At 43.0% G+C, this 27,441-nt stretch overlaps 1 long non-coding RNA gene across 1 annotated transcript in view; it reads left to right on the forward strand.

Moving 5' to 3' along the window:
* Positions 1-26,880, forward strand: part of LOC133243849 (uncharacterized) — a 112,567-nt gene extending 85,687 nt beyond the window's left edge. The window contains exons 2-3 of the long non-coding RNA XR_009735211.1: positions 20,953-21,012; positions 23,751-26,880. This is a non-coding gene — a long non-coding RNA (uncharacterized LOC133243849). The remainder of the gene's footprint in view (positions 1-20,952; positions 21,013-23,750) is intronic.
* Positions 26,881-27,441: the final 561 nt, after the last annotated feature.

Here is a 27,441-nt window from a genome sequence, read left to right on the forward strand (position 1 = left end):
TCTTTCTCTTGGTCTTGTGTCCTCCATCTCATCTCTTACTTTGATGGTCTGAGTTTCTACTAAAACCAGAGTAGTCTGAGGTCATACTAAGACAGGAGTTGTTTGGACCTTCATGTGGGCAGTTTGAATCTCAGTTTGGATTTCCGCTGAGACCAAGGCAGTTTGAATCTCAGTTTGGGTCTCCACTGAGACAAAGCCAACCCTTCTGAGGGGGGTTTTCTGGCTTTCAGTTTGCTCAGTTTGGAGCCCCAGGTACAGGGGCAAAGTAGGAGGACAGGAGGGAGCTTAAGGTTTCACGCCCAAATCTATACTCTTAGGACATAAGTCTGGCTTATTTCACAGAGAGAAAAAGGACAACATATATGCTACTTCTACCCATTTCCCTTGTTCCTTACAGAACCGGTCTAATTGTAAAACAGTATTATACTTCAGAGACTCTCCAACTGGCCACTGTTCACCGTCCTCCAATGGATACCATGGCCATGCAGTATCACATAGGAAGACCAGGTGTGTCTTCTTTAAGCCCTGGGGATCAAATCTATCCCAGTTTTTCAGGATACAGTTCAAAGAAGTGAGGCTGGAATTATTTGCTCCCGTCTGTAAGAGATTTTAAAAAAGTGAACAGCGCCCTCTTTCTACTGGAGGCATCCCTCCCTGCTCTAGACTTGGGTGTAGACAGACTTTATACCAAAAGCTTTTCCTTCCTGGTCGGACTTAGTTTGTCCCTTACCAACACAGGCACCATACTCATCCCTCCCAGTTCTACCACCGAGACAGAGTGGGGATGCACCAGGGGTAGACCTGATGGCATCCCTACCTGATGTCCAGCTCTTCACCATTAACCTTGCTTGCCTCTGATGCCACGTAGGGTACAGACTAACCTTCTGGAATGCCTCCCAAGCTAAGACCACTGGGGGAAACATTTGTCACCTGAGTGCCTGTGCACAACCCTGAGTATGTTCCTGACCACAATAAGACCAATATGAACATAAAACTGAGATGTTCCTTCCAAGCATCGCCACAGCAGTATAAAAGCCTCCTCTGGTCCACTAAGAGCCAACATTACCAAAGGAAAAGAACCCATTGCAGTCCCAATCTGAGTAACCTTTAACCTCAGAGATGTTCTTGGAGCTAGAGCTCCATCTAGCTTCTGAACTTTCGATTCCTAGAGAGGCTAGGCGCTTTCTTGACTACCAATCCAAGTTTGGGACATAAGCCACAGTACACAGTAACAGTATACTTGAAAGTCTATGATCCGATAGATTAGGTTAGTACTTCTAATTCCCAAGGAGTTATGAAATGGTCAAAGAGACTGAAAAGTTTGACTGAGAAAGGAGAGTTTGGTCCACACGCTTTGCCCATTTCTGGTCGGTTCCTGGAGACATTGAGTGCCTCTTGATGTTGGCAGGTCACTATAAACCTACGACAGGTTTCTGCCATAAGCCGTGTGAGATCACTGTGGAACCGCAGAGCAGGGCTTCTCAGTTGCTTCGCACAGGGCATGTCATTCATTCACATAAGCACACTATAGAGTTAGTAAAGCACAGGAGAAAACGTATTTGTTAAGAGAATAAAGAACTAAGGCTCCAAACATCCTACCTTGTCCTGAAGGATCCCAGACAAGCCCCCAAGATGAAAGGTTGTTGTTGAATGAAAAAAGATGTCGGGATTCTTGGCCCCCGGAGGAGAAGAGTTCAATCCGGGGCCAGAGATGAGGCTTGATCTCTCAGAGCTTTTGTGTAATAAAGTTTTATTAAAGTAAAAAGGAGATAGAGAAAGCTTCTGACACATACCTCAGAAGGGGGCAGAAAGAGCACCTCCCTGTTAGTCTTCAGATGTTATATATTCACTAGCAATCTGTTAATAAAAGAAAGGAATGTCCTAAAACTCAGAATGGCACCAGGCCCCTCACCCATTAAAATGAATTTTTGGGATAATCTTGGCACCAAATGGCTCATCCTGGGACATAAAATGATTAACTTGAATCTTGCAGAAGGACAGATCCCATACAAATAATTTTGTTTACATAGATTAGGGGAACAATATCTGAGTATAATATGCTGGTTTGTCAAGTAGATTCTGAACCAAGAGGTGGAACCGAATTGAAGACAGAGTTTGGGGCAAATGCATAGCACATTAGCATAGCTTAAGATAAATATTTCCATAAGAGAAATGCATTGGTTATCTCTAGGTTTGAGAATAGTTAACTTCAGGTGAAACCAGGTGTCATTATGGCAACACAGTATTTTAAGAGAAACCTCCTTTTAAATTTGTATAGAGAAGGAAAAAAAAAATATTGCTAATTTCCTTCCTCCTGCCACTTAAGAGAGAAAAAAATGTCTGACACTTGCAGGCTATTTCCTCCATTTGGAGACCCCTGGCCTTCCTGCGTGTTACCCTCTCACCATGACATCACAACTTTGTGATATTATTAAAGAAATAGGCAGCAATGTCTTGGTCACTACCCTTTGTATCCTAGGATTTTAGAAAGAGATCTATGATAAGGATAAAAAGAGAGGAATTTATTGCTTTTACCAGATCGGGATGCCTTCCTGATATGCTTATTTTATTCTACAATTTCTTGAAAATTATATTCATTCTAATATTACCTAGGTCAACTTTACCCATGAATCAGAAATAAGTTCTAGCCCATTTCAATCTCTAAAATAGACTGAAAGCTCTTAGGGAGAATTAGGAATATGTGAGGATTATCAGTTTATGTGTAAGACAGTTCTTTACCAGTTTCCTTTCCCTGAGAACCTAGGTAAGAAAAGGAGCTCTCATTTGAAATTGAAAGCCTTTTTTCAAAGCAAGTGTATTGTTTTGCTAGGGTAACCATAACAAGGTGCCCTATACCAGGTAGTTTAAATAAATGTTTTCACAAACTTCTGAGGATCAAGGCAATAATCAGTGGTAGCATGTTTATTTTCTTCTGGGGCCTCTTTTTGATTGTAACTGGACAACTTCTGGCTTTGTCTTCACATAGTAATGCCCTGTGTGTCTCTGACTGATCCCCCTTTCTTATAAAGAACTAGTCATACTTACCCATCTGCCTATTTAGAGGTCCTATTTCCTAATAGGATCAGGAAGAAATAACCATTTGCTCTCGTTTAGACTGCCTACAAAGTAGAGATTTAAGTTATCAACATACAAACTTGAAGATAATACAATGTATTCATAATATTGATTTTCTTTTTTCCACTTGATGAGGTGAAGTAAAGTGAAGTGAAAGTCGCTCAATTATGTCTAACATTTGAGACCCCATGGACTAGCCCATGGAATTCTCCAGGTCAGTGGGTAGCCTTTCCGTTTTCTAGGGGATCTTTCCAACCCAGATATAAAACCGAGGTCATCCACATTTCAGGTTGATTCTTTTCCATTTGAACCACAAGGGAAGCACAAGAATACTGGAGTGGATATCCTATCTCTTCTCCAGGAGATCTTCCTGACCCAGGAATCAAACCAAGGTCTCCTGTATTGTAGGCAGATTCTTTGCCAACTGTATATTCATCTGCCTCCCAGATTTCACCCCAATAACCAGAATTCCCCAACCTAAAAAGCAGTTGCACAAGAAAAATTGGTAGTTTTGAGTAACACAGATGAAAACAAAATTTCTCCCCAATCAAGAAATCCTCTCCACAGAGTCATAACGGAAAGAAAACATTTCTATTATTGAATAAGTATTAAATCATAGTGTGATGCACATGGTAAGCAAAACACTAAAAGTCCACAAGGACAAAAAAAATGTATTTTATGTTTGTGTATTATTTTTATTTATTTATTTTTTCCCCATTCAACATATGATCTATTGACTATGCTAAAGTGGATTGGGGGCAGGAGGAGAAGAGGACGACAGAGGCTGAGATGGCTGGATCACCGACTCAATGGACGTGAATTTGAGTGAACTCCAGGAGTTGGTGGTGAACAGGGAGGCCTGGTGTGCTGCAATTCATGGGGTGGCAAAGAGTTGGACATGACTGAGCAGCTGAACTGAACTGAACTGATCACAACAAACTGGAAATTTCTTTAAAATGTGGGAATATCAGACCACATTCCCACCTCTTGAGAAACATGTGTGTAGGTTAAGAAGCAACATTTAAAACAAGACTTGGACAATAGACTGTTTCCAAATTGGGAAAGGAGTACGTCGAGTCGAGTCTGAATGTTATCATCTTGCTTATATAACTCACATGTGGAATGCATCGTGCAGGATGCCAGACTGGATGAAGCACAAGCTGAATCAAGATTGCAGGGAGGGACATCAAAACCCACAGATATACAGATGACACCAACCTTATGGGAGAAAGAGAAGTAACCTAAAGACCCTCTGGTTGAAAGTGAAAGGGGAGAGTGAAAAAGCTGGCTTAAAACTCAATATTCAAAAAATTAAGATTGTAGGATTCAATTCCATCACTTTATAGTAAATAGATGCGAGGATGGGGATGGAAATAGTGTCATACTTTATTTTCTTGAGCTCCAAAATCACTGCAGACAAAAAATTAAAAGATTCTTGCACTTTGGAAGAAAACCTGTGACATACCTAGACAGTATAATAATAAGCAGACCCATTATTTTACTAACAGAGGTCCATATAGTCAAAGCTATGGGTTTTTTAATGGACATACATAGATGGACCATAAAGAAAGCTCAGTGCTGAGGAATTGATGCTTTTGGACTGTGGTGTTACAGAAGATCTTGAGAATTCCTTGGACAGCAAGAAGGTCAAACCAATCAATTCTATAGGTAATCAGTCCTGAATATTCATTGAGAGTATTGATGCTGAAGCAGAAGCTACCATACTTTGGTCACCTGATGTGAAGAGCAGATTTTTACAGAAAAGACCCTGATTCTGGGAAAGATCTATGGCAGGAGGATAAGGGGATGACAGTCAAGGAGATGGTTGGATGACATCATCTACTCAATGGATATTAATTTGAATAATCTCTGAGAGATGTGGAAGGACAGGGAAGCCTGACTTCCTGCAGTCATGGGTTCACAAATATTCAGACCTGACTGAGCAATTGAACTGATCCTAGCAAGCACATTTCATTATAAAATTTTCAGAATAATAAGTATTCTTCAAATAAGACCTGATCACAACATGTGTCACAGTTACTTTGTTCTAAATTCACCTAGTATTTGAGGTAGCCATTAGTATTTGCTTTCTACAGAACAATGATAAAATGCACATACTTTAATGATTAAATGTGGTTTGGAATGAGGCTTTATCTCAGATTGTCTGTTACCTAGACAGAATTGAGAGAGAAAGTGCCGCTCTTAGTGAATACCACTGTACACAATATTGTTAGGCCAAGCAATAGCAGAACAGTTCAGTTTAAAGCAGAGAGAGTTTTATGGTTGGGCCATGAAAGGAAACAGGAGGCATATACGTTTAAAAATTCTGCAATCCCCTAAAGTTTTCAGCAAAGCCCACTTACTGTGGAAAGTGGAGAGGGATGGGTGTGATTAGCAGTTACAAACCTCTTGGTGATGGGTCCTCTGTTTTTTAAGTAAGGTCAGAGTGAGGTAATTGTGTTCCTGTAAACATCTAGCAAAACATTCCCTATGTTGAAAGGAAAAATTCCAAGCATGACTTTCACCTTCCAATGTCTTGGTTAGGAGGAGGGTGTCCCTGGGAAGGCTAGTTATCCTGTCTGGGAGCATTCATCCAGCATCTAGTCTTTGTATTCCCACCAGTGCCTAATCTCTGCTGAAGAGGCAGTTGTCTGTGCCCTCCCCTTACCAAGGTCCCCATACCCTGCCCAACCATGTTCAATGAGAGAGTTAGTTGCTTGGTAAGCAGCTGACCCTGAGTCTCCTCATTCTCACCAAAAAGTGGGCCAGTTCCAAAGATTTTGAGCCATGCAGATTGGCGCAGCCACTAGGACAAGGGGGGTAGCGATGGAAGAGGTTAGCTATTGCTACCAACCCTGGGCGAGGCCAGCAAGTAGCTCAAGCAAGGGCTTTCAGTTCAGTTCTGTTGCTCAATTGTGTCCAACTCTTTGTGAACTCATGACTCACAACATGCCAGGCCTCCGTGACCATCACCAACTCTTCAAATCACAGCCTTTAGTCTTTCCCCAACCTCTGCAGCCCACTACCCAGCCCAACACCAGAGAGTCTGGAGGGCCATGGACAAAGGTTGCACTATATCTTTTACTACACTCCTGACAGGCTGACTGTTGGTGAAGCTGGACTTCTGACATCACTAATGGTCTTGAGCTAAGGGCTGCAGCTCCATGTCCATCCTGCCCCTATTACAGTATCATCCGTAGTGTGATTAGTCAACCTATGACTAAAAGTTTGTAACTTGGATCATCAGAGTCCATTTCCACTAGCCCCAGAAAACCACATTTTATTCTGTTTCCATAAACCAGGTATTTTAATTAACAGTGTCATGTGATGATAAAGTTTTTATCTTCCTCTCACTGAAATATACTTTTAGGCAATGCCAGAGAATGCTCAAACCACCACACCATTGCATTCATCTCACACGCTAGTAAAGTAATGTTCAAAATTCTCCAAGCCACACTTCAGCAATACGTGAACCATGAACTTCCGGATGTTCAAGTTAGTTTCAGAAAAAGCAGAGGAGCCAGAAATCAAATTGCCAACATCCGCTGGTTCATCAAAAAAGCAAGAGAGTTCCAGGAAAACATCTATTTCTGCTTTATTGACCATGTCAAAGCTTTTGACTATGTGGATCACAACAAACTGTGAAAAATTCTGAAAGAGATGGGAATACCAGACCACCTGACCTGCCTCTTGACAAACTTGTATGCGGGTCAGGAAGCAAGAGTTAGAACTGGCCATTGAACAACAGACTGGTCCCAAATAGAAAAGGAATACATCAAGGAGGTATATTGTCACCATGCTTATTTAACTTATATGCAGAATACATCATGAGAACGTTGGGCTGGAAGAAGCACACTCTGGAATTAAAATTGCCAAGAGAAATATCATTAACCTCAGATGCTGGGGTCCAGCCCTGGTTGGATCCAAGGATTCCCTCAGGAGGACGGCGTTAGCGAAAAGGATGGCACAACAGAGAGATCAGAGGCTTGATATGACTGGTTTACGTGGGAAACCAATAAAGTCCATGACACCGAACTTGCCCTGACCACGGAGGCTGCAAGCAGTCTCTTGAATCACGGAAGGTGCCCCACACTGGGTACCTTCTCGAGTGGGTCTTAGAAGCCCAGGCAAGTAAGTGGTCTCAGAGAGCCCCCACGCTCCAGTCATTCACCCTTAAGGAAGAACAGCGAAGAATAGGAGAGAAACGAAAGCAAGAATGACACGGGGAGACCAAGCCTGTTGAGCAAGTTCCACAACTTTATTTTTCCAAGTAGTTTTTATACCCTAAGTTGTACATAGAAGATAATAGGGGATGCAAAGTCATGCAAGATCAGCAGTCCTTGACCCTTATCGGAACCAGGCTTTCTTTCTGCAAACTTATCATTTACAAAAGCTTTAGGTGATTTACATCATCTTCTGGTAAGGAGACCTGCTAACATTCTTCTTCTGATAAAATTTAGTCAACCAGAAAAATTTATTTTCTCCAGAGATGATTTTTCTTAAAGTATGGTGCCACTCCCTGAAAGCACTAGATAGAGTTGTATTCCTATAGGACAAAGGTGCAGTGGGGGATAATCAAGGGAATAATTTATTATCTCAAGGGTCTAAGTTATTATTAACATTAAAGCTTCTACTTATGTTTCTATATACCAACTATATTAATCAATACACTCCCAGGGACACAGTGAGTAAGGGATATGGAAACTTGGCAGCAGGCATTAGCTCAACAAAGAAATCCTCTATTAGTTCTATTTTAACAATTTCTAACTCCCCGAGAGGCTCTGCATTGTTAGAATATCTTAAACTTCCTGTGCCTCTCATGGTTGGGAGGCTATGAACAATCACATGCATAATTGTAAGAGTCCAGAAACTTGTCAAGCAGCTTAGAAAGCCTTCTGAGGAATTTGAATTGGAACACACCTATTGTACCCTGGAGACTTATTAACTAGAGCTCTAAGTTGATTTTCTTACAGAGAAAGGTGGTCGGGGTTAGCCCCCTGTAAATGTCAAAGGAGTTGGTGAAAGTCATGAAATAGTAAAACAGACAGATTCTGGTTTTGGTGTAGACATTCAGGCAGATCCAGGGGGGCCCTCAAGCCCTATCTTGTCTTGCCCGTCAGGGCTCTCCCACATGACCTTGTCATGGGTGGGAACTCCCGTGCTGGCTTCCAGCACTCAGATATGCGGATGGCACCATCCTTATGGCAGACAGTAAAGAAGAACTAAAGAGCCTCTTGATGAAAGTGAAAGAGGAGAGTGAAAAAGATGGCTTAAAGCTCAACAATCAAGAAAAAAATAAAATCATGACATCTGGTCCCATCATTTTATGGCAAATAGATGGGGAAACAGCAGAAACAGTGGCTGACTTTATTTATTTTTTTTTGGGGGGGGGGGCTCCAAAATCACTGCAGGTGGTGATTGCTGTCATGAAATTAAAAGACACTTAGTCCTTAGAAGGAAAGTTATGACCAACCTAGACAGTATATTAAAAAGCAGAGACATTACTTTGCCAACAAAGGTCCATCTAGTCAAGGCTATGGTTTTTCCAGTAGTCACGTATGGATGTGAGCATTGGAATGTGAAAAAGCTGAGCCCTGAAGAATTGATGCTTTTGAACTGTGGTGTTGGATAAGATTCTTGAGAGTCCCTTGTACTGGAAGGAGATCCAACCTGTCCATCCCAAAGGAAATCAGCCCTGGGTGTTCATTGGAAGGACAGATGTTGAAGCTGAAACTCCAATATTTTGGCCACCTGATGTGAATAGCTGAATCATTTGAAAAGACACTGAACTTGGGAAATATTGAGGTCAGGAGGAGAAGGGGACGACAGAGGATGAGATGGTTATATGGCATCACCATCTCATATCAATGGATATGAGTTTGAGTAAACTCCAGGAGTTGGTGATGGATGGGGAGGCCTGATGTGCTGCAGTTCATAGGGTGGCAAAGAGTCAGACATGTCTGAGCAACTGAACTGAAATGAAATATTTTACTTAGGATAAAGTTCTCAACAACATATATATTGTAAATGGGGGAACCATTTAGTCACTGCTGGAGGTATAGTTGTATTGTAATATTTTAAAACAATTTTTTTAGTATAGTTTTTTTCACAATGTTGCATTACTTTCTGCTGTACATCAAAATGAACAATTTATATGCATACATAGATCTCTTCATTTATTATTGTCTTCCCATTTAGGTCACCATAGACATCTCAGAAAAGTTACTTTTACTTTTCCCCCCCTCTTGCTTTGTTAATAATTTAAATTAATTTCTTTATATTAAAATGAAAGTAGGAAAGTTATTCAGTTGTGCCTTACTGTTTGACTCACATGGACTCCATGGAATTTCCAGGACAGAATACTGGAGTGTCAGCCTTTCCCTTCTCCATGGAATTTAGCCATCTAGGGGTGAAATGCAGATCTCTTGTATTTCAGGCAGATTCTTGACCAGGTGAACCAACAGGGCAGCTCAAGAATAATGGAGTCTGTAGCCTATCCCTTCTCCAGTGGACCTTCCCAATCCAGAATCCAAACAAGGTCTCCTGCGTTGGAGGCAGATTCTTTACCAGCAGAGATATCAGGGAAACCCAGTTATTTATTTTCACTAGAGGCTATACAATATTGGGATAGTTTTGCCAAAAGTATACCTGTGTCCTGCACAACCTCCAGCCCCTCCCATCTACCTCTCCACCCTATTCCTGTGGATTGTCCAGAGAACAAGCAACCATGCTTCATGAACATGTAAACATGAATGATGAATTTCCTGAATGAAATATGTAATTATTCACATTTCAATAAATTATGGGTGCATATTTTTCTACATGAAATATGAAATGTGTAATTCATGTTTGAAAATCTAGCTATACATTTTTTATCATGATATACTGATTATTTTATGTTTCTATCTGGATATCTGTAAGCATTTTTTCCTATAGAAATATGGAATTCTGTATATCCCATGTAAGAAAATTTGAGCATACATTTTCCTGGTTGAAGTATGGAATTTTATATATATTCTATGTGAAAATCTCCATTAAGGTTTTCTGACATGAAATATGTAATTCTCTATAGTTCAAATATGAAAATCTGAGACAAATTTTCAATCATGAAATAGTATATTTGTACATTTTACACATGGAAAACTAGGTAGAGATTATCCTACATGAAACTCAATATATTTTGCATTTTAAATGAAGACACGACACTCAGACACAAATTTCCTGATATACCTATGGAATACTCTATAGTTCACATATAAAAATATGCATGTTATTGTTGTATGTATATATATATACAAGAGATGTGTATTTCACCCCTAGAGGGCTATATATTTCTCATTTGGAAATCCAGGCACATATTTTCCTGCATGATATATTGAATACACAGTATTAAAATCTGGAAAAAGTTTATCCTGAATAAAATATTATATTTTTTACATTAATGAATTATCTGTGTGTACATTTCACAGTTTATATGGAATTCTCTGCATTAAACCTTTGAAAATATGGACATTTTTCCTACATTAAACATTAAATTCCCTGTACAACACAAATGAAAATCTTAACATGGCTTTCATGGACATAGATTTTCAAATGCAAAATAGGGATTTCTGTGTTTCATGTGTGGAAATCAGTGTACAGAGTTTCCTACATAAAATATGGAATCATATGCATTTTTAGATGATAATTGGAGCAATGATATTTCTGCTATATTGATGTAAGGGATTTGGTATAGTTCACATATGAAAATCTTAACTAAGATTGGACATCAAACAACAGGCTGGTTCCAAGTAGGAAAAGGAGGACATCAAGGCTGTATATCATCACCCTGCTTATTAAACTTATAGACAGAGTACATCAGGAGAAACACTGGGCTGGAGGAAGCACAAGCTGGAATCAAGATTGCCAGGAGAAATATCAATAACCTCAGATATACAGATGACACCATCCTTATGGGAGAAAGTAAAGAAAAACTAAAGAGTCTCTTGAAGGTGAAAGAGGAGAGTGAAAAATTTGGCTTAAAGCTCAACATTCAGAAAACTAAGATCATGGCATCTGGTCCCATCATTTCATGGCAAATAGATGGGGAAACTGGAAACAGTGGCTGACTTTATTTTCCTGGGCTCCAAAATCACTGCAGATGTTGATTGCAGCCATGAAATTGAAAGATGCTTACTCCTTGGAAGGAAAATTTGACCAACCTAGAAAGCATATTCAAAAGTAGAGACATTACTTTGCCAACAAAGGCCCGTCTAGTCAAGTTTATAGTTTTTCCAAGTCATGTATGGATGTGAGAGTTGGACTATAAAGAAAGCCGGGTGCTGAAGAATTAATGCTTTTGAGCTGTGGTGCTGGAAAGACTCTTGAGAGCCCCTTGGACTGCAAGGAGATCCAACCAGTCCATCCTAAAGGAAATCAGTCCTGGGTTCTCATTGGTAGGACTGATTTTGAAGCTGAAATTCCAATACTTTGGCCACCTGATGTGAAGGGGTGACTCATTGGAAAAGACCCTGATGCTGGGAAAGATTGAAAGCAGGAGGAGAAGGGGATGACAGACAATGAGATGGTTGGATGGCATCACCGACTCAATGGACATGAGTTTGTGTGGACTCCAGGAGTTGGTGATGGACAGGAAGGCATGGCGTGCTATGGTTCAAGGGGTCGCAAAGATTCGGACACAACTAAGTGACTGAACTGAAGTGAACTCAACTGAGACATAAATATGTAATTTTGTAGAAAACTGGGAACAAATTTTCCTATATGAAATGTGAAATCTCTATATTTAACATACAGAAATCTGTGAACAGATTTTTCATACATGGCTTTGGAATTTTTTCTTGTTTCTTATAAGGAAAACTTGATCCAGATACTCCTACAAAAAATATGGAACTTCCTATATGTCATATGTGAAAATATTGGTGCAAATTTACCTACATGAAATGTAGACTTCTCTATCATATCTGAAATCTGGCCATCCATTTTTTACATGAAATATAAAATACTCTATATCACATATGAAAATATCTGCTCAAATTTTGCTATAGGAGGTACTGAGCATTTTGTATATGAGTACAAAAAACTGGGTGCTGATTTCCCCTCATCTAATCTGGAATTCTGCATATTTCAGATATCAAAATCTAAACACTGATTTTATTATATAAAATATAGAATTTTCTATAAGTCACACCTGATATCCAGTCATAATTTTTCTCAGTTAAAACTGCAGTATTCTATATTTTGACATGAAAATTTCGATGCTGATTTTACTTCATGAAATAGTGAATATCTTGTATTACACTTTATGAGGATTTTCTTACAGAAAACAGGAAATTCTCCATACTTCATAGCTGAAAATATGGGTGGTGATATTTACATTAAATATGGAATTCTCTATATTTAACACATGAAAATCTTGGCATTGGTTTTCTTATGATGCATAGAACGAATATGGTATTGGAATGATTTCTGTTTTACAAATGAAAATATGAGCCCTCTGTTTCTTCATGAGATATGGAATTCTTTGTATTTCTCATACATATATCAAGATAATGAGTTTCTGCCATGAAAGATGGAATTCTTTATATTTCCTATATCAAAATCTAATCACTAATACTCCTTGGACTTCTTTGTATTTCATATTGGAAGACCAGAATGGAGATTTTCCTGTAAGAAATATGGAAATCTCTAAATTTCGAATGAACCACTGGTCCTTGTGCACTGGCTCATGTGTTGCCTGTTTGTGTCCCTGTGCCATTCAATATGTGTGCACCCCACTCCAGTACTCTCTCCTGGAAAATCCCATGGACAGAGGAGCCTTGTAGACTGCAGTCCATGGGGTGGCTAAGAGTTGGACACGACTGAACGACTTCACTTTCACTTTTCACTTTTGTGCATTGGAGAAGGAAATGGCAACCCACTCCAGTGTTCTTGCCTGGAGAATCCCAGGGATGGGGGAGCCTGGTGGGCTGCCATCTATGGGGTCACACACAGTCAAACATAACTGATGCGACTTAGCAGCAGCACATGCATGTGCTTGTGTCACCTGTTTGTGTGTGTGTCTGCATGTGTCTAGCCCACTGAAGACACAGAAATGAAGGCAAAAGACATGAGATGTGGACCAACCAAAAGAGAAGGCATTAGACATCCACATACTAGGAGAGACTTGTAGATGCATTTCTGCTGTGCCCCTGTCTAGGATAGGAATGAAGAAAGCATGGTGAAAGCTTTGGAGAGTGGGCCCACAAATCTGCAATTATGTTAACAGACATAAAGAGCTCAAAGTTTCTGCTGTGTTGTTGTGCGTGTTTGTATTGGTAAGTGAGGGTGGAAGGTTTGAGGAATAAATGAAGAGTAAATCAGAGTAAATAAAGTGGTGAGGGGCTCTACCACTAAATCACTACCTCTAAACCCATTATTCTGTGGTGTCATTAACTGTCCTATGAAAACGATGGACATAACGAGGGGAGGTCCATGATTGTGAATAGGTCAAGATTCTTCTGTAGAAGGACCAGAGACAGGAAAGAAGAGACACAGAAAGAGAGTCTGATGCACTAGAGGCTTGTTCCACCCATGTGTGAAGGGTACATGGGAGGGTCCTGGGCTAGTGCCACCTAGGATCAACCTGTCAGCCAGCACACTGCCTCCCTGAGTGTAGCACACATTGGAACCATGTTAGAAAAGTGATATGCTAAGTTAGGCTCAGTGTGCAACACCATGCATCCTAGGAGAGACAGGGTGTAAATGTGAAATCTAACCCTGGCACTTCCAGCCTATCTGGCAGTACAGAAAGGTGAGAAAACACAGGTGTTGGGTGCATATGTGTGCCGGTCTGCTGGTGTGTGCTTGTGATGTTTGGAACAGGTAAAGCAAAGGTGGTGGGTTCTTTGCTTGCAGGGACCCTGGGGCAGTGAGAGATGGGGAAATTCAGAGACTGTTGGTTTTAGGCATCATGCATTAGTGAATAGCTGTCCTGCTGAAGATGTCCCACTGCTCATGTCCAAAGTCCTGACATAAACTTCTTTCTTTCTCTGAGGTCTTGTCCTTGGTTATGGAGGACAGAGGAGCAATGGCATGGGTCTGCACCTAAGGAAGTGTTTGGCAGTCTTACTGGAGCAGAATCTCTGATTTTGTCATAGGGATCCTAAGGAGATCTACTCAACACAGTTCTCATGGGGACTCTGGATTCTAAGTGAGTGTCTTGGATGTCCCCTATCCAAACTGAGAACTGGGTCCTATGGACTGTGGACTTGTAGGCTAGCAAGGATGCCTGAGCTGCCTACAGCCTAGCAAGGGCAGCAGAAAGAGAACATTGGCATATAGCAAGTCAGAGAGGCCTGGGGTGGAATTAAGCCATCTTGGTTCATTTGGGAGAGAAATAAAGCATTCTTTTTAAGGGAGGTGTGAACTGTGGGCCCAACGTGTACAGGTTTCCCAGGGTACCTTCCCTGTGTGGTATGTGTGTATGTAGGTAGTAAACTGAAAAGCTGATAGGAAGGGTGATTTCAGTACCTTTTCAACATCACTTTCAGTACCTTATTTCAGAATAGACCCTTTTGATCCATAGGAACTTTCTTCATGACACTGTGTCAGAGTATTAGAACTGTCACATTCTCTTTGAACTTTTAGAGGACCAGGAATCTACTTGGCCTTTTACTTATACAGGGAGATAATCCTTGGGGAACATGAAAATAGTTGCAAACAGAAAAGTACATAGTTACAAATAGCCAAGATAACCTTTTTCAGATAGTCATAGGACCCATATAGGCCTGAGGGGCTGCTGGGTCTGTGATGAGAGCACAACATTGACAAGTAATGAATTTGAGAGGTGCAGGCTGAGAAAATAGTGCTCCAAGTCATCTCACACTAAAGCTCCTTGCTATTTCTGTGTCATTCCTGAAAGGAAAACACAGGGAAGGAAACATATGATTGGCACTGTTAACCTCTCCAAAGTGATGGGAGAAGAGAGAACACATGTTCACATCACTCAGCTCTCTATGGGGAGCCCTTAGAACACTGATGCCCTCTTTGCAGGTTCCCTCAGCCCAGAAGCAAATCCCAAAATTGTGTAACATTCCAGGATAAGTCATAAAGGTAGAAGAGGGCATTAACTTGACTGATGAACAGGGAAAGAAAATGACTGGGACAAAAATAGAGGAGGCGCTTACTGATTCCATATCCTGGACTAGTAGACCTCTAGTTTTGTAAATGTTCAAGGTTCTTTTCAGAGTTGAGTGTATGTGTGTGTGCATGCCAGAACATGTGTGTGATTTGTCAGAACTTGACTGGAGATATGATGGAAGAATGGACTCCAAAAACATGAAAGAGTTGGTGTGAGGTATATAGACTCTGGGGCAGCAGAAGCACTGAGGCCAGCAAAACAAGTCCAAGGATTTCACTGAGGTAGCAAGCCTTCAGAGAAAGCAATGGCAACCCACTCCAGTACTCTTGCCTGGAAAATCCCATGGACGGAGGAACCTGGTAGGCTGCAGTCCATGAGGTCGCTAAGAGTCGGACACAACTGAACAACTTCACTTTCACTTTTCACTTTCATGCATTGCAGAAGGAAATGGCAGCCCACTCCAGTGCTCTTGCCTGGAGAATCCCAGGGATGGGGGAGCCTGGTGGGCTTCCATATATGGGGTTCCACAGAGTCTGACATGACTGAAGTGACTTAGCAGCAGCAGCAGCAGCAGCAGCAGCAAGCCTTACATGGAAACATGGCTCCTGACATAAGACAGAAACAGGAAGAAAGCACCTGAGGGAAGTCAGTGAGGATACAAAGGAACCTAGAAACAAAATGGGGTGGGTTCTCAGGCACAGAAGAGGGGGGACATACAAATGCTTGGACACCAGCTTCAAATTCATTTCTATCATTCTAGAGCAGGAGCATTCTTTCTCTGACATTACAAAGTGCATGAGCACACCTTGTCTTTTATATAAGCATTGGGAGACTGAAAGGCACTTTAGCATAAGCAGTTTCCCAGTTTGAAACATCATTCTTTATACTCTTTGCAGAATGTGTGGGTATCAAGATTGTGCAAAGGATGGCTTAGGTTGGTTCTCTTGCTGATTTTGGTCACTCTGTCCCAGAGAGATGGGATAGAGTTGGATGTGTTCTCACCTAGAGGCTGGATGAGAAGAGAACCACTTTGAAAGGGCCTCTAAATGGTAAATGGACATCTTCAATGCCTCTGGCATCCCTTGAGTCTTGGCTTTTAATGGGGAGTTGCCCTGAACATCTCACTGGCTGGTGTTCAAACAAGGTTCAGGGAATTCCCTCACGCGAGCAAAAGCATGTCCCATTTCTCAATTTATCCAAAGTGTGGCCAAGTAGCCTTAATCCTGAGCATTGTTCATGTTTACCATGTGAGGGTGGGAGGTACATCTGTCTCCTGTGGTTCAGAAGAGATTGCTGGTATTTGCTGCTCAAGTTTGAGAAAGTGTTCTCCACATGTGTGGACAAACAAAGTCTGATCCCCCATAGGTGAGACTCACACAGGAGGAAAGGACTTTGGCTTTATCCCAAGATTACAAGTATTTTCTGAGCTCTGGTGTCCAGAGAGTGGTAGAGGTCAACAACACCAGTTAGAGAGGCAGAGACACAGACACAAACCCTACTACACACTAGAAAATAGGTAGGAAAACAGTATGTGCCAGAATCAAGAGAGACACACAGAGAGCTCTGTATGATATGTCTCTGGTACCCCTGAGCAAAGGAGCTGAACTGTAGCAAACAGGTGGATTTGCAACCACTCCCCTATCATCTGGTTCTTTGTCCACTAGAGTAAACTATCCAGCCATACTGTGCCCCTGCCTTTCACTGGATACATTGGGAGAGCACCCAGTTGTTAAAAGTCCTGTGAAACGTGGAGGTGTGCTTTTTGGATATGGGAGTAGGAACCCATGGTTCAAAATATCAGAGGCCAAGTCAATTGTAGAAGGTACCCATCTGGTGCCAGATACAAGACAAGCAAAGGAGGAACCCACTCAGGGGAGCAGAGGTGGCCACAGGGGATGCAGGGGCCACTCCCTCACAACTAGGGGCAAGAATGTGGAGACTGTCGTCCATTACCCTCTTATTGATTTGCTGCCTAGGGTCTGGGTGTGGCTCACAGCTCCAACAGCCCTGGGGGCCTGGTTGCCAGTGGGATCAGACCCAGCATTCACATCTTGCCCAGGCTGTCGCCCACTGCTTTCTTCAGTCTCAAGGGACCCCCAGAAGGAGCCAGGTCTCACCATTTGGTGACTGCATCCTGGGGATCAGCTGTGCAGGCCACCTGCTGTGCTTTCATGTCCAGACCCTCCCAGTTGCCCTAGGTTGAAAAAAAAATCCAGAAACACGTGGAGAGTGAGACACTGCCAGCAGAAGGCAGGAGAACCCAGGACCCTGTATCATCTCAGTTTTGAGGCCAGGTCTTCAGGGCGTAGGAGCCCTGTGACCTGACAGCTCAGTGGGGGCATCTGGGATGTTGCAACGTAAGGCGGTGCACCAGGTGAGGAGGCCGACCCCTTCAGGATGCATTTAGTGGAGGAAAACACAGCCCTGGAGAAGTCAGAGATGGTGGGGATTGTGCAGGACTTCCAGCTGCTGTTGGAAGACATCATGAAGAAGGTGTATATGGTGGTGGATGTGGAGCAGGAGCAGCTGTCCTGCAGGAGCATGAGGAGAAGCCAGAGTAGCAGTGCCAGGAACATGCAAGACCAGGAGACCCAAGTGACTGTCCACCACTTGAAGGACTGAAGGTACTGGCAATCCTGCAGGTGGGGCTGAGCTCTGGGCATAAGAAAGAATGCAGGACCTAGGTTTGACTCAGATGGAATAACCACCGGAAACAGAAGGGTCACTTGGCTTAGAGAAGGGCCATCATCCCGGGAATCCCTGGCTTCTGGGTCAAAGCTGTATCCTGACTGCAAATCCTTGGGTTGGGCACTCAGAAGGAGAGGGAGCTGGAGGAGAGGGAATGGAGATGAGGGCACAAACAAGTCGAGGGGGGCCAAGATAAGTGGGGCCTAGGGAACTGGCGAGTTCCAAAGACAGTGAGAGCAGAAGTCTGGGCTGGTCCACCACACCTCTAGGTTTCTCAGCCATTATTTTTGGAGACTCCTTTGGCCTACATCGAAGAGGAGCAGTACCCAGTGGCAGGGACTCTATGACAGGGATGACCAGTGACAGTATGCTTATAGCCAGATAAGCATATCTGGAGAGTTATTATTGTAATTGTAGATGATCCCAGAAAGTAGTGGAGATCCAGGAATCCCACAACGCATACCATTCAGTCAGAGCCCCTGTAGTTGTTCCCAGGAGAGCAGTGTGGAAGCACAAGATTGTCCACATGCCAGGTGGATCTCGAAGGGGCTGGTCTCCTCATATACTCTGAGTGCTTGACATCTGCAGACATATCCACACTACCCCTTGTGAAGACAGGGAGTAAGTCATAGACCCAGAGCTTTCTTGCTAAACACAGACAGAGACTTTCATATATGCACAGATGACACACATACACATTTGCCTGCTGACAAGACTTGCCACAGGGACTGCAGATCCTGACATTCTAAACAGTGACATACCACTACACAGACACACAGGTCAGGCACAGTTTAGAAGCAGTCAGAAGCAGACCTACCTTGGAGAATGGAGAAAACCTCAGGTGCTGTAGAACACAGGAGAACCTGTGAGTATGTCTGAAGACACACTGAAGAACACTGAAGTGAAGAACATTTCAGAAAACTGAAGAACTGAGACTCATGAGTATGTCTGATGGTATGGCAGTGGCTGGGGTTGTTTGTCCATATTCTGCAGTACTACTTCCCATTACTTCCCAAGTGGGAAGAAAGATCATGCCATGAGAGGTAACTGACAGAAGCATGGGTTGTGAGAGGATCAGGAGGTGGCCCCTGAAGAGGCAGCTGTGTAGAAGTCAGGACATTCTTCTTTTCCAAATGGGGTATCTCAGGCTCATGCAGGCTGGATGTGGAGCCTGATCGGGTCCTGCAAGTACCAGGTGATAGGCTGAGACTGGATGCATGTGGACTTCTTGGGTCCAAGTTCACATAGGAAGCAGCTGTGGTTACAGCATAAGAGTCCTAGGTGATTCTGATAGAGGCAGGGTGAATGAGGAACCTTCATCAACTTCATCCTTTCCTAGGTCCTGACACCTCCAGGCCTCCTGCTTCTCAATGATTTTGAGATTGCCTGGCTCTTCACTGCTGCCTCTCCTCCTGGGAAACCCCAATAGTTGGAACCGGTTTGTCTCCTGTATCCCATTGCACTTTTGTGCTCATTTTGGGGTCTTCTATAAATTTCTACATCCACTGCTTGACATTTCTCTGCCTGCATACAGGCAAACCTGGAAATGTCTTAAGGCTGGCTGGAAGTAATACTGAAGTTCTGAGGGAAGAAATGGACAGGGATCCCAACATGCAGGACATGATGCCTACTGATGCCATCTCCCATATTGCTATACACAGGCATTTTCAGCAACTGAAACATCTGTGTTCCCTGTTTGTATCCTTGTGCCTTGCACATATGTGTGTTCACAGACTGGGCGTATCCACAGATTGGGAGAGACTGGTCAATATATCTCCAAGGGACCCCTGTCCAGGACAGAATTGAGGAAAGAATGGCTAGTGACAATTCCATCAAGAGATATAAATTACATCAAGAGACATAAATAAGCTCACACTTTCTGCTGTGTTGTTGTGTGTTTTTATCAGTAAGTGGGGGTCGAGAGTGTGAGTATTCACCAAGAGTAAATACAATGGTGTGGAGCTTTAAAACTGCTGCTTGTGGAACCCTCAGGTTTTAGGACATTGGATTCCTTATGGAAACAGGTGACAGGACTAGGCCAGGACTTGGGATTGTGAAGAGGCCAAAATCTTTTACAAAAGGGCAAAGAATGGAAAGAGGGAGGCACAGAAAGAGAACTTGCTGCACTGGAGACTTGTTCCACACATGTGAGAAGGAGATAGGGGAAGGTTCTGGGCTAGTGCTGCCTAAGACCAGCCACCACACTCCCTCTGTGAGTGTGACTCATAATGGCACCATGAAAGATAAATGACATCCTAAGGTAGTCTCTCAGCATAAAACCCCAGGCATCTTAGGAGAGACAGGTTATGGGTGTGGAATCTGTCTGTGCATTTCCATCTTACCTGGCCATGCAGAAAGTTGAAGAAAGCAATTCTGGGCTGTATGCATTTGCCCCTCTGTCAGTGTGTGCCTGTGTGTGAGGGAACATGGATGAAGCAAGGTGATGGGCTGTTTGCATGCAGGGACTCATCACAGGGAGAGTCAGGGATGCCCCTGGGGTCATCAGATATCTCTGCTGCTTTTCAGGCTCCAGGAATTAGTGAAAAGCATTCTTGCCAAAGACACCCCATTGCTCCTTCCAAAAGTCGATGTGAATTCTTTCCTCTCTCTAGAGCCTCAGCCTTGGCTATGGAGGGCAGATGGACAAAGGTGTCGGTCTGAACCTCAGGGAGGGTACTGACAGTCTCCTGGAGCAGAAGTTCTGGTATTGTCATGGGTATCCTAAAGGAGATCTGCACCATGTGACTCTCACGGAGACCCTGGATTCAAAATGAGCATCTTGGAAGTCCCTTGGCCCAACAGCTAGCAGAGTTGCCTGAACTATAAGCAGTTACCAGAGCCTAGCAAGGGCGACAGAAAGAAACCCTTGGCACTTAGCAAGTCAGTGGTGCTTGACCAAAGTCTCTGGCCATTTCTGTGTGGTTTGTGGGTGGAAAGCATAGGCAATGGAATCATGCCAATGTGATTGGCACTGTGGAACTGTTGAAGGTGATGGGAGAATACAGAACACAGCATACATCACTCAGGTCTCCGTGGGGAGAATTTACAGCCCTGCCTACCATCTTTTGCAGGTCGGTCCCTTTCATGAGCAAATCCCAGGATTGTGTAACCTTCCAGGATACATCATACAGGTAAGACATTGACTAATTCAACAAACATGTGAAAGAAAGTAACAGAGACAAAAAAAAAAAAAGTGAGGTGATTACAAATTTCATTATCCTGGACAAGTAGACCTATAGTTCTGTATATTTGCAGATTTCCTTTCAGAGTTGTGAGTATGTTGTACATGGCAGCACACCTGTATTTGTGAGCTCTCAGAATTGGCCTGGCCAGGGGATAGCAAAAAACAGACAGCAAAAAAATGAAGGAGCTTGTTAGAGGTACATAAACCCTGGAGCAGCAGAAGCAGTGATGCCAGCAAAAGTAGTCCAAGGATCTTACAGAGGGAGCAAGCTGCGTCCAACCATGCTGCACTCCCTGCATACCTGACAGAAAGGAGAGGCAGGAAGAAAGCACTTGGGGGAGGTCAGTAAGGATGCAAAGGAGTCTAGAAAACAAATGGGGTGGATTCCCAGGCACAGAAGAGGATGGTTTACAGCCTCTTGGACAACCAACTACAAAGACTTTTCTGTCATTCTTAAGGCAGGAACATTCTTCCTCTGACAAGACCAGGTAAAGCAGCACACCTTAATTTTTTGTAAGTGCTGGGAGACTGAAGGCCACTGTAACATTAGCAGCTACTACCTGCAGAGTTTTGCAATATGAAACATCATACTTTGTATACTTCGCAGAATGCTTGGGTATCAAGACTATACAAAGGATAGCTTAGCCTGATCCTCTTCATTGTTCCCACTCCCAAATAGCTAGGGAGTTTGTGTAGGCTGGGATGTGTTCTCACCTGGAGGCTGGATGAGAACAGAACCACAGTGAAGGGCCCTCTGTATGGTAAATAGGCAGATGGCAATTCCTCTGGCACAGGTGAGTCATGACCCTTAATTGGGAGCTGACCTTAATATCTCACTGGCTGGTGTTCAAAAAAGGTTCAGGGAGTTCCCTCATGCTAGCAAGACTATGCCCCATTTCTCCCTCTGTCCAAAGTGTGGCCAAGCAGCCTTAATCCTGAACAGCATTCATATCTACATTTCTAGGGAGGGAGGGATGCCTGTCTCCTTCTGTGGTTAAGCAGAGATCACTGGTATTTGCTGTTTAAGTTTGGAAAAGCATTCTCCAAATATGTGGACTGCCAAAGTCTGATCTCCTAAGGGTGCAACTCGCATAGCAGGAGAGGTCTTTGGCTTCAGGCCAAGGTGAAGTGTATTTCTGAGCTCTGGTGTCCAGAGAGTGGTAGAGGGCAACAGCACCAGTTAGAGAGACAGAGACACACAGACACAAGCCCCTACTACATCCTCAGAAAATAATCAGAAAAAGAGTGTGTGCCAGAATCAGAGACAGAAAGACACAGACAGAAATCTGTACCATATGTCTCTGGGGTCCCTGAGCAAAGGAGCTGAACTGTAGCAAACAGATTTGTACACACTCTGCTATCAACCAGAAAGCATCCAGCTCTCCATCCCCTGGAAGAAATGATCCAGCCAATTTGAACCCTTGCATTTTCACTGGACACTTTGGGAGAGCATTTTGTGGTTAAAGATCCAGTGGGATACAGGAGTGTGCTTTTTGGATATGGGAGCAGCAACTTGTGGTTCGAATTTCTGCAGGCCAAATCAAATGGGCACTTGAGTATTCCCAGATGCAAGAGAGGCAATGTGATTGGAAGCATATGCTCAGTGGAACAGAGTCGGCCAGGTAGGGGCTCTGGAGCCTTAGAAGACTAGTGTGACTATCTCTGGGCTTGAGACATGACCCTGGAAGTGCTGTCCACTACCCTTTCCACAGTTGGTCAAGATTTGGGCCCAGGATCCTGGGCATGGCTTACAGCTCCTAACCCAGAGGGACTGTGTGCTTGGGGCTTCAGGCCTGGCATGTACACCTTGCCCCAGGCCATCGTTCAACTCTTTCTTCAGTCTCATGGCACCTCCCAGAAGGAGCCAGTACTCACCACTGGGTGATGGCAGCCTGCAGGCCAACTGTGCAGGCTGCCTGCTCTCTTGTCTTGTCTAGCCCCTTCCAGGTGCCCCAGACTGGGGGCATGACCACAGCCACATGTAGAATTAGACGCTGCCAGAGGAATGTGAGAGAACCCTGGGACCCTGGGTATTTTATATCGCCACCCCAGTCTTCACTGCCAGAGGCTCTTGGGCCTGCAAGCAAGGAAGGGGCAGAGGAGCCATTGCAGGCACCAGATGACATGACAGGCTGCATGTCAACAGCCTCCCTTTGCAGCAGCACATCCACATCTGGCCCTCACAGGGGCAGATCCAAGTCCTCCAAGGCAGCCACAGAGCAAATTCCAGTGGATGATCCACATGCAGAAATGGACGTAAAACCACAGTGGACCCCCAGGGTCAGTGTGGCTGAGGAAGAAGACCCAAAACCTTCCTACCAGAGGGAAACGACTGATAGCAGGGACTCAAGAAAATCAAGTATTAGTCTTATGTTTTGACTTGTTCTACAGAGCCTACTGAATTTTCATTTTCCTTTTTTCCCCATTTCCTCCACGTCTGCTGTAGTTGTTGATTTTATTGGTACTATGAAATCTAATGAAAGTTTTGAGTATTTTTTTTGCAAAGTCACTTTTTTTTTTTTTATTGCTTATATAATCCTCTGTCTCTGCATTGGGATTTTACAGTTCTCTGGAGGTTTCCATTTTCTCCCTCCTTTTTTTTTTTTAATTTTAATTTTTTAAACATATTATTAATTTTTCTACATTTATTCAATTGTTTTTCTTACTGTTCTTTTCCCCTTGCAGTTAAACTTTAATGTACATAAATTTTACTTACCTACCCAATGGAAAAATCAAGAGAGTTCCAGAGAAACATCTATTTCTGCTTTATTGACTATGCCAAAGCCTTTAACTGTGTGGATCACAATAAACTGTGGAAAATTCTGAAACAGATGGGAATACCAGATCACCTCACCTGCCTTTTGAGAAATCTATATGCAGATCAGGAAGCAACAGTTAGAACTGGACATAGAAAAACAGACTGGTTCCAAACAGGAAAAGGTGGAAGTCAAGGCTGTGAATTGTTACCCTGGTTATTTAACTTCTATGGAGAGTACATCATGAGAAATGCTGGGCTGGAAGAAACACAAGCTGGAATCAAGATTGCCAGGAGAAATATCAATAACCTCAGATATCCAGATGACATCACCCTTATGGCAGAAAGTGAAGTGGAACTAAAAAGCCTCTTGATGAAAATGAAAGACGAGAGTGAAAAAGTTGGCTTAAAGATCAACATTCAGAAAACGAAGATCATGGCATCCGGTCCCATCACTTCATGGGAAATAGATGGGGAAACAGTGGAAACAGTGTCAGACTTTATTTTTTCTGGGCTCCAAAATCACTGCAGATGGTGACTGTAGCCATGAAATTAAAAGACGCTTACTTCTTGGAAGGAAAGTTATGACCAACCTAGATAGCATATTGAAAAGTGGAGACATTACTTTGCCAACAAAGGTCCGTCTAGTCAAGGCTATGGCTTTTCCAGTGGTCATGTATGGATTTGAGAGTTGGACTGTGAAGAAGGCTGAGCGCTGAAGTATTGATGATTTTGAACTGTTGCGTTGGAGAAGACTCTTGAGAGTCCGTTGGACTGTAAGTAGATCCAACCAGTCCATTCTAAAGGAGATGAGTCCTGGGTGTTCTTTGGAAGGACTGATGCTAAAACTGAAACTCCAATACTTTGGCCACCCCATGCGAAGAGTTGACTCATTGGAAAAGACTCTGATGCTGGGAGGGATTGGGGGCAAGAGGAGAAGGGGACGACAGAGGATGAGATGGCTGGATGGCATCACTAACTCGATGGACGTGAGTCTGAGTGAACTCCAGGAGTTGGTGATGGACAGAGAGGCCTGGCGTGCTGTGATTCATGAAGTCGCAAAGAGTCGGACACGACTAAGTGACTGATCTGATCTGATCTGACTCGTGTGGGATGGTATTTCATTGTAGTATTGAAATGCATTTCTACAGTAACAAGTAATATTGAGCATCTTTTCATGTGTTTGTTATCCATCTTTATGTCTTCTTTGGAGAAATGTATGTTTATGTTTTTTACCACTGTTTTCATTTTTCCTCTTTTTAATTGGATTGTTTTTTGTTTTTTTCCTGGAATTGAGTTGTATGAGGTGCTCATATATTTTGGAAATTAATGCTTGTTTCATTTGCTATTATTTTCCCCCATTCTGAGGGGTGTCTCTTCACTTTGCTTATAGTTTCCTTTGCTGTGAAACAGGTTTTAAGTTTCATCAAGTCTTATTTGTTTATTTCTGCTTTTATTTCCATTACTCTCAAAAGTGGCTCATAGAGGGTATTGCTTTGATTTATGTCATTGAGTGTTTTCCTCTTAGAGTTTTATAATTTCTGGTCTTTCATTTAGGTCTTTAATCCATTTTGAGTTGATCTCTGTGGGTCATTTTAGGAAGTGTTCTAATTTCATTCCTTTACATGTAGCTGTCCAGTTTTCCTGGTACCACTTATTGAAGAGGTTGTCTTTGCCACATTGTATATTCTTGCCTCATTTGTCAAAAATAAGGTACCCATAGCTGCATGGGTTTATTTCTGGGCCTTCTGTCTTGTTTCATTGATTTATATTTCTGTTTTTCAATCAGTACTTTCTTGATGACTGTAGCTTTGTAATATAATCTGAAGTCAGAAAGGTTGATTCCAGGGGTGATCCTAAAATTATAGAGGAATAGGATTGGGAGACCACTTTCTCCTCCACAAATTCATTGAAAGAACATTTGAACGCTGAGCAAATTACACAAAACAACTGAATGCTGGCAGAGTACGTCAGGCACCCAGAAAGGCAGCCCATTGTCTTCGAAAGGAGATAGGGGGAAAAAGACAAAAGATATAAAGAGAAATAAACGAGGGAGGGATGCAGATCCATCCCCAGAAGGGAGTCTTAAAAAAAGAGAGAAGTTTCCAAACACCAGGAAACACACTCACCAGCAAATCTGTGGTGAGCCTTGGAACATTACCAGAGGGCAACATTACCAGGAGGAAAAATAAATAATTAAACCCACAGATTACATGCCTAAGGCAACTTCCAGTGGAGAAGCTGCTCATACGCTTACATCCGCCACTAGCATGAGGGGGCTGGGCAGTGAGGCAGGGGCTTCATTGCTTAGAGTAAGGACTGGACCTGAATGCCCTAAGGGCAATCTGAAAGGACTGACTTGAGATAGCAAACCAGACTATGGGATAGGTATCCCGCAAAAAGCCGTAACCTAAAACACTGCCAGGCCCTCTCACTGAACAAAGGATGGACTAGAGTAGCTAGCTGTGGACCGGCCCATCCCCCATTGACGACAGACAGGTGAGGGCAGCCAGATCTGGAAGGGGACAATCATGGCCCAAGAGAAGCATCATCTACCAAACTGCAAGCAGGCTTCTTTGCTAACCAAGACTCCTTGGGATTCTGGATGGTCGACATCTGCCGGGAAAGTCACAGCCAGAGATCAGCTCCCCAGAGGAGACACACAGCACACCTGAGAAGGTGTGCCCATTGTACACCCAGAAAACTGAGCGGCTGGGACGGAGGAAGTGGTAAGTCATAGCTTCCCAAGCTTCTGGTCACCTGAGCTGCTCAGACTGGGAAAGGGCACAAAACACAGGCCAAATTAAGTCTGTGCCTTTGTGGAGTACCCAAGAACCTTAACCTGAATGTCTTAGACCTGGGAAGTGCTCTCAGTCCAGGACCGGCCTCAGACAGTTCCTAGCAGAGCAACCTAGAGCCTGAGCAGTGTAGACTGGGAAAGCACACACGACCCAGAGGGATGGTATGGGGAGGGATGTGCAAGGGGGGTTCATGATGGGAAACATGTACATCTGTGGCAGATACATGTTGATGTACGGGAAAACTAATACAATATTGTAAAGTAATTAGCCTCCAATTAAAATAAATTTACATTAAAAGAAGATCATGCATCATGATCAAATGGGCTTTTATCCAAGCGATGCAAGGATTCTTCAATATCGGCAAATCAATTAATGTGATACACCATATTAACAAACTGAAAAGTAAAAACCATATGATTATCTCAATAGATGCAGAGAAAGTCTTTGACAAAATTCAACATCCATTTATGATAAAAACCCTCCAGAAAGCAGGAATAGAAGGAACATACCTCAACATAATAAAAGCTATATATGACAAACCCACAGCAAACATTATCCTCAATGATGAAAAACTGAAAGCATTTCCCCTAAAGTCAGGAACAAGAAAATGGTGCCCATTCTCACCAGTACCATTCAACATAGTTTTGGAAGTTTGGGCCACAGCAATCAGAGCAGAAAAAGATATAAAAATGGTCAAGATTGGAAAAGAAGTAAAACTCTCACTGTTTGCAGATGACATGATCCTCTACACAGAGAATTCTAAAGACTCCACCAGAAAATTACTAGAGCTAATTAATGACTATAGTAAATTTGTAGAGTA

Source organism: Bos javanicus, chromosome Y (assembly GCF_032452875.1).
Source record: "Bos javanicus breed banteng chromosome Y, ARS-OSU_banteng_1.0, whole genome shotgun sequence".
NCBI lineage: Eukaryota > Metazoa > Chordata > Mammalia > Artiodactyla > Bovidae > Bos > Bos javanicus.